Genomic DNA, 10,896 nt, shown 5'->3' with positions numbered 1-10,896 from the left:
CCAATCTGATACCTTTGTCTTTTGATTGGAGCTTTAACCCGTTTACATTCAGAATAACTATTGAAAGATATGAATTTAGTGCCATTGTATTGCCTGTAAGGTCCCTGTGTGTGTAGATTGTCTCTGTTTCTTTCTGGTCTATGAAGCCCTTAGGCTCTCTCTTTGCTTACAGGATCTCCTTTAATATTTCTTGCAGGGCTGGTTTGGTGGTCACATATTCTTTCAGTTTTTGTCTGTCCTGGAAGCTCTTTATCTCTCCTTCCATTCTGAATGACAGCCTAGCTGGAAAAATTATCCTTGGCTGCATGTTCTTCTCATTTAGTACCCTGAATATATCTTGCCAGCCCCTTTGTGGACTGCCAGGTTTCTGTGGATAGGTCTGAGGTTATTCTGATGTTGCTCCTTCTGTATGTAAGGTACCTCCTTTCCTTAGTTGTTCTCAAGATAGCTTCTTTTTCTCTAAGATTTACAAGCTTCACTATCATATATCATGGTGTTGATCATTTTTATTGATTTTGGGAGGAGTCCCTTCTGCCTTTTGACATGAATACTTGTTTCCTTCCCCAGATTAGGGAAGTTCTTAGCTGTTTTGCTCAAATATACCTTCTAGTACTCTCTACACCTCCTCTGGATCCCGATGATTCTGACATTGGTTCTTTGCAAGGCATCATTAAATACTCGAAGCCTTTCTTCATTTGCTATTAGTTGTTTATCTCTCTTTTCCTCAATGCCCCTCTTTTCCATCAGCCTGTCCTCTAGACCACTTACTCTTTCTTCTGCTTCACTGATCCTAGCTGTTAGAGCTACCAATTTAGATTGCATCTCATTTCCAGCATTTTTAAGTTCGACCTGATTAGATTTCATTCCTGCCCTTAGAGATTCTGTATTGGCACTTACGCTTTTTTCAAGCCTAGCTGTTAACTTTATAATTGCTATCCTGAATTCCATCTCTGACATCTTACCTATATCCGTATCTATTAGCTCTGTGGCAGAGAACTTTACCTCTGGTTCTTTCTTTTGTTGTGATTTCCTCCTTCTAGTCATTTTGCCCAGGGAAGGGTGGGTGATTGAATGAACAGAGTCCAAAATATCAACCAGGGTGCCTGGGTGGCTCAGATCGTTAAGCGTCTGCCTTCAGCTCAGGTCATGATTCCAGGGTCCTGGGATCGAGTCCTGCATCGGGTTCCCTGCTCCTTGGGAACCTGCTTCTGCCTCTGCTTCTCTCTCTCTGTCTCTCATGAATAAATAAATAAAATCTTAAAAAAAACCCACAAAAACAAAAAATTAACCATGGCCCAAAGTGCACCATAGAAAAATCTGTAATGGTCAGAAGCCACCACAGAAAAGAAAACAAAGCCAAAATGAAACAAAACAATATAAAATGTGGGGGGAATAAAGACTATAATTTCCCAAGGTGAACAAAGCAGGGTGATCCTCTTGTTCCTGATTGAATTTTGGTCTATTAGAAGACACTACATCCCAAAATTGCAAAGAAAGGAAAAAATATATGTAGTATATATATATATAAGATATATATTTATCTTCTGATATATGTATAAAGTTGAATACAGTTAAAAAAGGACTAAAACGAAGCATATATGTATAAAGTGTAGATATGAAAAAATAAAGGTTAGAAAGCAATTTAAAAACATACTTTGGTAAAATAAGAATCTGGTTGAAACAGGAAAAAGATAAAAAAAGAAATGGAAAATTTTAAAGATTTTATTTATTTGTCAGAGAGAGAGAGAGAGGGAGAGAACAAGCATAGGGAGCAGCAGACAGAAGGAGAAGCAGGATTCCCGGTGAGCAGGGATTCTGATGTGGGACTCGATCCCAGGACTCTTGGATCATGACCTGAGCCAAAGGCAAGCGCATAACTCACGGCATCCTGAAATCGAAAATTTTAGACTGAAAGATAAAAAGTCGTGAGGAAACACCTGAAGGTCAATATATTATTTTCCCCTGGTGCTGAGTTTTACAGTCTTGTGAGATCCATAAGCTTGTCATTCACCTGTTCTTCCAGTCTGTCTTCTGGGGGAGGGGCCTCATGTGCTGCTTCTCAGGTGTTTGCCTGAGTTGCCCCATAGGGGAATGGGCTCAATGTAAGCTGGTTGTCTGTGTGGCTTTTGTTCCCTGGAGGCTTTCTGTGCCTCTTCAGAGGGTCAGAACAAAAATTGCTATGCCCAGATCTCCAGCCCAGAGCCACAAGATTGCGGTCCCCTATCTTCAATAAACCCTCCAGGTCAAAGAGTCTCCACTTCTGTGTGCACCAAACTCTGAAGATTCTCGTGGTTTGTGCTCGCTGCAATCCTCCCAGGAGGGAGTCCCAGGGACCCCTGAGCATCACTGTGCTTTGTGTCTTTGTGACTGCAAGAAGTTGTGGGCTTGCACAAGCACGCTGCTCCAGTGATCCCAGGTCATGGCTGGACCCTGCCCTACTGTCCTTTCTGGGTCTGCCACCACCCCGATAGCTATTGCCCAATTATGGGCACAACCATTTCATCCCTCCCAGGGGATGGTAAATGACCTGTACATTCCAGTCCTTTTCAGGGTGTTCAGGCAAAGAGTGATCTCCCTACCAGCCCAGTTTATGGTTTATGGTAGCTGGAGTTGAGAGTCCCTCCTGGCCTCACTAATAATAACCAGTATCTTCGCTCCACTGCTTGGGCACTCTATTGGTTCAGGCACCCCCATTCTTTCTGTGTCTCCTGGGGTCCTGAGACCACAATGATCCACCTAGAATTTTGCCCTTTTCAGAAAGGGATGTCTTTCACTGGAGCAGTTTCCTGTGTTCCGATTTTGCACTCAGGTGTTATATCATGTTCCAGTAGCCAGTTTATGGAAGATCCCTCCCCACTTCATTTATTTTCTGATATTTCCCTCTAGATTCATGACTCTGTACTTCCTACCTGGCAAAAAGCAGTTGCTTTTCTGCTTGTAGAGTTCCAGATATATTTTCTTACATCTCAGTCTGTTTTCATAGCTGTCCAGAATTGTTTGATAGATATCCAGCTAAATTTGAGGGACCAGATGAAACGAGGTCCTGTACTCTTCAGCCATCTTGCCTCCTTCCTTAAGAAATAATTTCTATGTAACTATAGTTTTTGCTACTATTGTGAATGGTATCGTATATCCCATTATAAATTCTATTTAGTTATTGCTGGTGTGGAGAAGCACTATTAGTTTTACAAGTTTATCTGTATGAACAAACTTGTAAACCTCTTTTTACTGGTCCTAAAATTTGCTAATTTTGTTAGTTTTTTTCCATTCATGTGATCATGTCAAGTGCAAATATTAAAAATTTATTTTTTCTCTTATAAATCTTCCAATTCTCATACTTCTTCTTTATTTTTGTTTTATAATACCACCTAGGTTTAATTTGGATCAATAAGGTGAGATATGAAAACAATCCAAATGAAAGTGAAGACTTTATCATAAAGTTGAAAGGACAGACTGGGGATTTTACTCTGGATTTTAGTTGAAAATCAGATACAAGCTAAAACTACACTGTGCTTTGAGATTTACATGTAATTAACTCAGCCTCTTATAGAAATTTTCTAAGATTTTGATCAATTTCCAGGGCATTATACATTCATGACTTTGAGACAAACAAACACATGGCTTTGAGATCATCCATCCCATGAATTATCTTACTCTTGCCATGTTATCTCCTGCCTTATCCTCTTCTTTCTATCAGCACCAACAGTGACATAGAATTTTGTCCCCATTCTTTGACTTCCTACAGCTGTTATTCATGTAGCCAACTTTACTCAAGGTGTGGAGTAATAGAAGAAACTTACAAAGAAACACAAATAAATAGAAGAAACTTACAAAGAAACACAAATAAAATAAAATATTAATATTCTTGTATTAAAACTACTTCAGATTTTATTTATTTATTTGACAGAGAGAGCACAAGCAGAGGGAGAGAGAGGGAGAAGCAGGCTCCCTGCTGAGGAAGGAGCCCGATGTGGGACTCGATCCCAGGACCCTGGGATCATGATCCAGGCCGAAGGCAGCCGCTTAACCAACTGAGCCACAAACTACTTCAGTACATTGCTGGTAAGAATGTAAGATAATACAATCACTCTGCAAAAGAATTTTAGACTAAAGGATAGAATTTGGAAATTTGGAAAAGAATTTGGAAGTTTCTTGTAAAACTAAACATGCAACTGCTATTCAATTCAGCAATTGGACCACTGGCAATTATTCCAGAGAAATGAAACACAAAAATCTGTACATATATGTTTATAGCAGCTTTATTCATAATAAGTAAAAACTGGAAATAATCTAGATGTCCTAGACCAAAATATGAAAGTGGAAAACAGCAGAAATCAGGATTGAATACTGTAGATAAAGGCAGCTAGTGAAAGAGGAAGTGTTGAGTGAATAGTTAAAAAATACTGTGATTACATCCTTACCACTAACTAGTATTTAGCAACAGAAAGGAATGAATTACTGATATATGCAGCAACTTGATTGATCTCCAATTAATTGTGATTTATTTAAAAAAGCCAATCTCCAAATATTACATACTGTATAATTCCATTTATATGTTCTTGAAATGACAAAAGTATAGATATAGAGAATATATTGGTGGTTATCAAGGCTTAAAAACAAGTGTATGTGGGTTGTGAGGCCGCTGTGTGTGGTTATAAAAAGCAACATGAAGAATCCTTGTTGTGATGGAACTGTTTTGTATCCTGAATGTGGTACATGTGATAAAATTGCATAGAATTAAATACACACACATGCACACAAGTACAAGTAAAACTGGGAAATCTGAATAAGATCAGTGAGTTGAATCAATATCAATATCCTGGTTGTTGTATTGTCCTATAGTTTTGCAAGATGTTATCACTGGGAAATTGGGTAAAGGGTACATAGGATAACTCTGTATTGTTTGTTACAACAGCATACGAGTCTTCAATTATCTCTAAATAAAACATTTAACTTAAAAAAAAAGAATAAGCCATCCTGACACTAAAAGCACTTACTTTCTCTGCAGACTTAACCCAGGCTTTTCCCTTCACTTTTCTTTTCTCTCTCACTTCCAAATTCTGAATTGGTATCCCTATTTTATTATCATTCAGTTTGGTATCTCTGTGTTTTATTGTGTTCTCCCAATGTATACTCTCAGTACCCCAACTTCTACACCCAAAGCAGCTTCTCAGACACTTTCCTAAGCAATCCTAAGCTGGCCTGCAGAGGCAGCTTTTATTTCTATTCTGTTATATTCAACATGAAGAGACAATTTGCATTAGATCACTCATTCAAAATGTTTGAATAAAAATTTTATAGAAAATAAGGAAGAGGATGCACAGTGTACACTCTAAGAATCCACAAGAGATATCTCTTACTAATTCTCTCTCTTCATCCTTAAAATTGCCAGACCATTTCTCTTTTCCATTTCCATCCAAAGATCAACCTACTGTCACTTAGTTTCTCCCTCTTCCTTTCTGGTGAACAATCCCATCTTTGCCTCCATTTTCCCACCCCCTCTGTCTGATTTTTCCCAAGTCTTTCTGCAGAACAATTTGATTTTCTTGCAGTTTCTACCTCCAAACCCACAAACTTCTTTTCTTCACATTACTCAGTGAAAAGAAACCCTTCTCACACTTAGACCTCATCCTCCTTAGAAAGCACAAAGGGAATATAAATATGTCCTTTTTTCTTTCACGGAAAACTCTTTTCCCTATCAGTAAAAAATAAATTTTCAATTTAAAAATTTAAACCTTAATTTAAAAAACTTATTTAAATTCAATTAACCAAGGTATAATACATTATTAGTTTTTGATATAATGTTAAGTGATTCATTAGTTCAGTATAACACCCAGTGCTCACCATTTCACGTGCCCTCTTTAAAAACTTCTTTTAAATTAGTTTTTCTATACCACATGGGCAATCATATTCCTAAAATTCTCATGAAATGATGGATAAAATCTGATGGATAGAGACTATCACAAGTATTTCTATGTAATTGGGCAGCATAAATATAAGCTCAGTTTGTAATGGCGATCATTGTTTCAATGTACCAACATTGTCCAGATAATTCTGGAATACTGTTTTTCACTGTAGCCAAACAACATTCCAAAGGCAAAGCTCACGAGAATACATATCTTCTCAAACTATTCCAAAAATAGAAGAGGGGGAGAGGAGTTAAGATGGCAAAGTAGTAGGGGGACCTATGTTTGCCTCATCTCTCAAACACAGCTAGATAAATATCAAATCATTCTGAACACCTAAGAAATCTATCTGAGGACTGAGAGAATAAGCTGCACATCTAGAGGGAGAAAAACAGCCACATCATGGAAGGTAGGAGCTGTGGAGAGTTGATTTAAGGGCGAAAAGAACTGTGTATTTTGTGAAAAGGAGGGAGCCTTGATCACAGAGAGAGAAGAGAGAGAGAGAGAAAGAAAGAGAGAAAGCAGCATGTAGGGGATTGCACAAGAAAAACTCTTCCCCAAAACCATTGACTAGGAAAAAAAGAGTGGCTGATGACTGCAAGGTTTTACAAGCAACAGAGCTCAAAGTCTGAAATTTTAGAAGACTATGCCATTGCCAGGGTCATGCCTGGGGGGCTTAGCAGTGCTCCTGTGAGGAAAAAGGCAGAGGCACAGCTGACAGCATGGTCTGAGGATCTCTTGGGTCACTCCAGGAAAAACAGTTCCCCCACTGGCATGTATTTGGTAGAGGTGGCACTGCCTATCAGGGAACAAAAGAGATGGCAGGAACCATTGAGATGCCCCTTAATTAGCATAGCAGGAAAGGTACCTACTGAAGGCAGTGGACTTGGAAGCCAGCTTTTGGCTGGGCTCTACCATAAACTCCAAGCCTCTGATGAGTTGGGTAACTGCTTTTCTGGGACAACCTGGCACCAGATACAGTGAGGCAAGTCCCTCTCCCAGAGGAAAAACCTAGGTCTGGGCCATGTTGGATCCCTAAAATACGGATTTTTGAAACCCAGCGATGCACGTGAGATAAAACAAAGAAGTACTGTACCACCAGGCAGGCAGGTAGTTTGGACACAGACAAGATGAAAGCAGGGTTCTGACAGAAGCCTTTGACATAAGAGAGGAGATTGTTCACTCTTCTGTGAGGGCTTCCAGAAGAGTGGCAGGTGCAAACTCCCCTCTCAGGGGATGAGAGCAGGGCCACACCATTTTCCCCCTGCCCATCAGGATGGACAGACTTCAGTGAACAACAGAGCGCCCCCCAGTGTAGGCTGGAATTGCTTACTCCAAGCCCTGCCCCACAGCACCCTGCAGGTGCATCTTTACTAGGACACGTCTGCCTGAGAACCAGCACAGCAGGCCCTTCTCCCAGAAGACCAGAACAAAGTTCCCACAGACACCAAATCTACTGATCATAGAGTGTTGAAAGTTTCAGCTCTAGTAGAAGTAGGATCAGGTTTATTTTAACAAGCAGACCAAAGCACACCTAGTTAAAATGCCACACATTGGACAAGGTCTAAACACGCCCCACTGCAGGCAAGGAGAAACTCTGCAGAGGACTGATCTGAGGGAGAGAGCAGCCAAAACAAAACAGGAGAGAGCACACTCTGAAACACTTCCTGAAGTGCCATGCCCTGGACAGTATAAGACCTCTTCTTAAGATAACCATTACTCTCAGGGGCAGAAAATATAACAAGTGTTCCTAATACACACACACACACACAAACACACACACACACACACACACACACACACACAATAGTGACCTAAACAAAATGCCAAGATGGAGAAATTCACCCCAAAAGAAAGAAAATGAAGAGGTGACAACCAGGAATCTAATCAAAACAGATATAAGCAATATGCCTGAACGAGAATTGAAAACAATCATAAGGAAAGTACCTAGGCTTAAGAAAAACGAAGACACTAGAGAATCCCTTACTGCAGAGATAAAAGAACTACTAGTCAAGCTACAAAAAAATGCTATAACTGGGATGCAAAACCAACTGGATGTAATGACAACAAGGATGAACAAAACAGAGGAATGAATCAATGATATAGAAGATAAAATTATGGAAAATAATGAAACTGAAAAAAAGAGGGAAAGAAAAGTATTGGATCACAAATGTAGACTTAGGGAACTCAGTGACTCCATGAAACATAATAGTATTTTTATCATAGGAGTACAGAAGAAGAAAAGGTGGGAAAGAGCAGAAGGTTTATCTGAGCAAAGTGGAGTTGATGAAAATTTTCCTAATCTGGGGAAGGAAAGAGACCAAAATGAAGGAGACACAGATAAATCCCATCAAATTTTTAAAAAGCCAGCTAACACCAAGATACATTGTAGTAAAATTTTTAACAAATCAAGATAAGGAATGAATCCTGAAAGCCAAAAGAGAAAAGAAATCCCAAACCTATAAGGGAAAACAAATCAGGTTCACAAGAGATCTCACACAGAAATCCTAACAGTCCAGAAGGGAGTGGCATGATATATTCAATGTGTTGATGGGGAAAAATATGCAGCCAAGAATATTTTATCCAGCAAGCCTGTCATTCAGAACAAGAGAGATAAAGAACTTCCCAAACAAAAACTAAAGGAGTTTGTAACCACTAAACCAGCTCTGCAACAAATATTAAAGGGGACCCACTGAGGGCGAAAGAAAGACCAAAACACCAAAGGCTAGAAATGAACAGAGAAAATCTCCAGAATCAGCAGATTTACAGGTAATACATGGCACTAAATTCTTATCTATTAATAATCACTCTGAATGTAAATGGATTAAATGTTCCAATCAAAAGACATAGGGTATCAGAATGTGAGAAGAAAAAAACCCATCTAGTAGAGGAGTTAGGATGGCAGATGAGTAGGGGACCTTAATTTCATCTGGTCCTGGGAATTCAGCTAGATATTTATCAAAACATTCTGAATACCTACAAAATCAACTGGAGATCTGAGAAAAGAATTGCTGCAATTCTACAAATAAAAAGTGACCACTTTTTACAAGGAAGGAAGTGCAGAGATGTAAATTTGGGGCAACATATTGGAAGATAAACTGCAGAGGAGAGGGACCTTCCTTAAGTCAGCTACTGGAAAATATTATAAGTAGTGGATCACAAAATCAGAACTTGTGCTCACTCAGCATCAGGGAAATACAATCAAAACCTCAATGAGATACCACCTCACACCAGTCAGAATGGCTAAAATTAACAAGTCAGGAAACGACAGATGGCGGGGATGCGGAGAAAGGGGAACCCTCCTACACTGTTGGGGGAAATGCAAACTGGTGCAGCCACTCTGGAAAACGGTATGGAGGTTCCTCAAAAAATTGAAAATAGAGCTACCCTATGACCCAGGAATTGCACTACTAGGTACTTACCCCAAAGATACAAATGTAGTGATCCGAAGGGGCACCTGCCCCCCAGTGTTTATAGCAGCAATGTCCACAATAACCAAACTGTGGAAAGAGCATAGATGTCCATCAACAGATGAATGGAGAAAGGAGATGTGGTGTACACACACACACACACACACACACACACACACACACACACACACAATGGAATATTATGCAACTATCAAAACATTGAAATCTTGCCATTTGCAACAATGTGGTTGGAACTAGAGGATATTATGCTAAGCAAAATAAGTCAATCAGAGAAAGACAAGTATCATATGATCCCACTGATATGAGGAATTTGAGACACAAGACAGAGGATCATAGGGGAAGGAAGGGAAAAATGGAACAAGACAAAACCAGAGAGGGAGACAAAGCATAAGAGACTCTTAATCTCAGGAAATGAAACTGAGGGTTGCTAGAATGGAGGGGTGTAGGAGGGATGGGGTGGCTGGGTAATAGACATTGAGGAGGGTATGTACTATGGTGAGTGTTGTGAATTGTTTAAGACTGATGAATCACAGACCTGTACCCTTGAAACAAATAATACATTATATATTAATTAAAAATTAATTTAAAAACTAAAACTAAAATAAATAAAATAAAAATAAAATAAAATAAATCGGAACTTTTGGAAGCCTGCTTTGGTGGGGGACACCCTGAATTTATGGTGCTCAGGTGGAGAAGTGGGGCAGAATCCCAGGTGGGACAGCATGATCTCAGGATCCTCGGGTCATAATAAGAACAGGGGTGAATGAGTGTGGCAAAGTTCCCAAGCATCAGGGAAGCTGGCCGATAATAGCAAGTCTAGGTACCATCTTTCTGCTCAGTGTTGCCATAAACTGTGAACCACTGTATGGTTGTGTGACCACTCTCCAGACAGGTTCCCAGCAAAAGACAGAAGCATGGTGAAACTCCTCTCCATAAAATTTGGAGACAGGAAACTGGGTCCCTTGCTTGAAATAAAAAAGTTCAGTCACAGGCTGGGTGAACACAGACTTCAGATGGAAACCAGGGACACAAAAGTAAAAGACTACTTTTCTGAGAGGGCTCACTGAATACTGGGAGGACTCGAACTTTCTCTCTGTGCATAGAGACTGGGGCACCACCATTTTCATTCCTCCATTGGTGTTGAAAGACTTCAGGGAGCAAAACAGCACCATATAGTGCAATCCAGAGCCACTTACACTGAGAGCACCCCCTGGCAAAGGGGGCACAATTTTACCGTGGGAAGGACACCTGAGAATCAGGGCACCAGGGCCCTCCCCAGAAGACCAGCAAGAACAACTGGCTAGCACCAAGTTTACCAATCATAGAGAATTGCAAAACTATAGCTCTTGGGGGAAAACAGTATATAACATTCATGTTTTTAAAAATTATTCTTTAGTTTTTCAGTTTTATTTTTTTCACCTATGTGCTTATTTTATCAATTCTTTATTCTTAGTTCTTAATTTTTATTTTTATATATACATATATATATTTTGTTTCCTTTCATTGTAAATATTTTAATTTATTTTTGTATATATTTAAGTTTCTCTTTATTTCCTATT

This window comes from Callorhinus ursinus, unplaced genomic scaffold (genome assembly GCF_003265705.2).
Source record: "Callorhinus ursinus isolate GAN/ISIS: 27379988/994484 unplaced genomic scaffold, GSC_fseal_2.0 scaffold17, whole genome shotgun sequence".
NCBI lineage: Eukaryota > Metazoa > Chordata > Mammalia > Carnivora > Otariidae > Callorhinus > Callorhinus ursinus.
Note: the sequence above shows the minus strand (reverse complement) of the source record.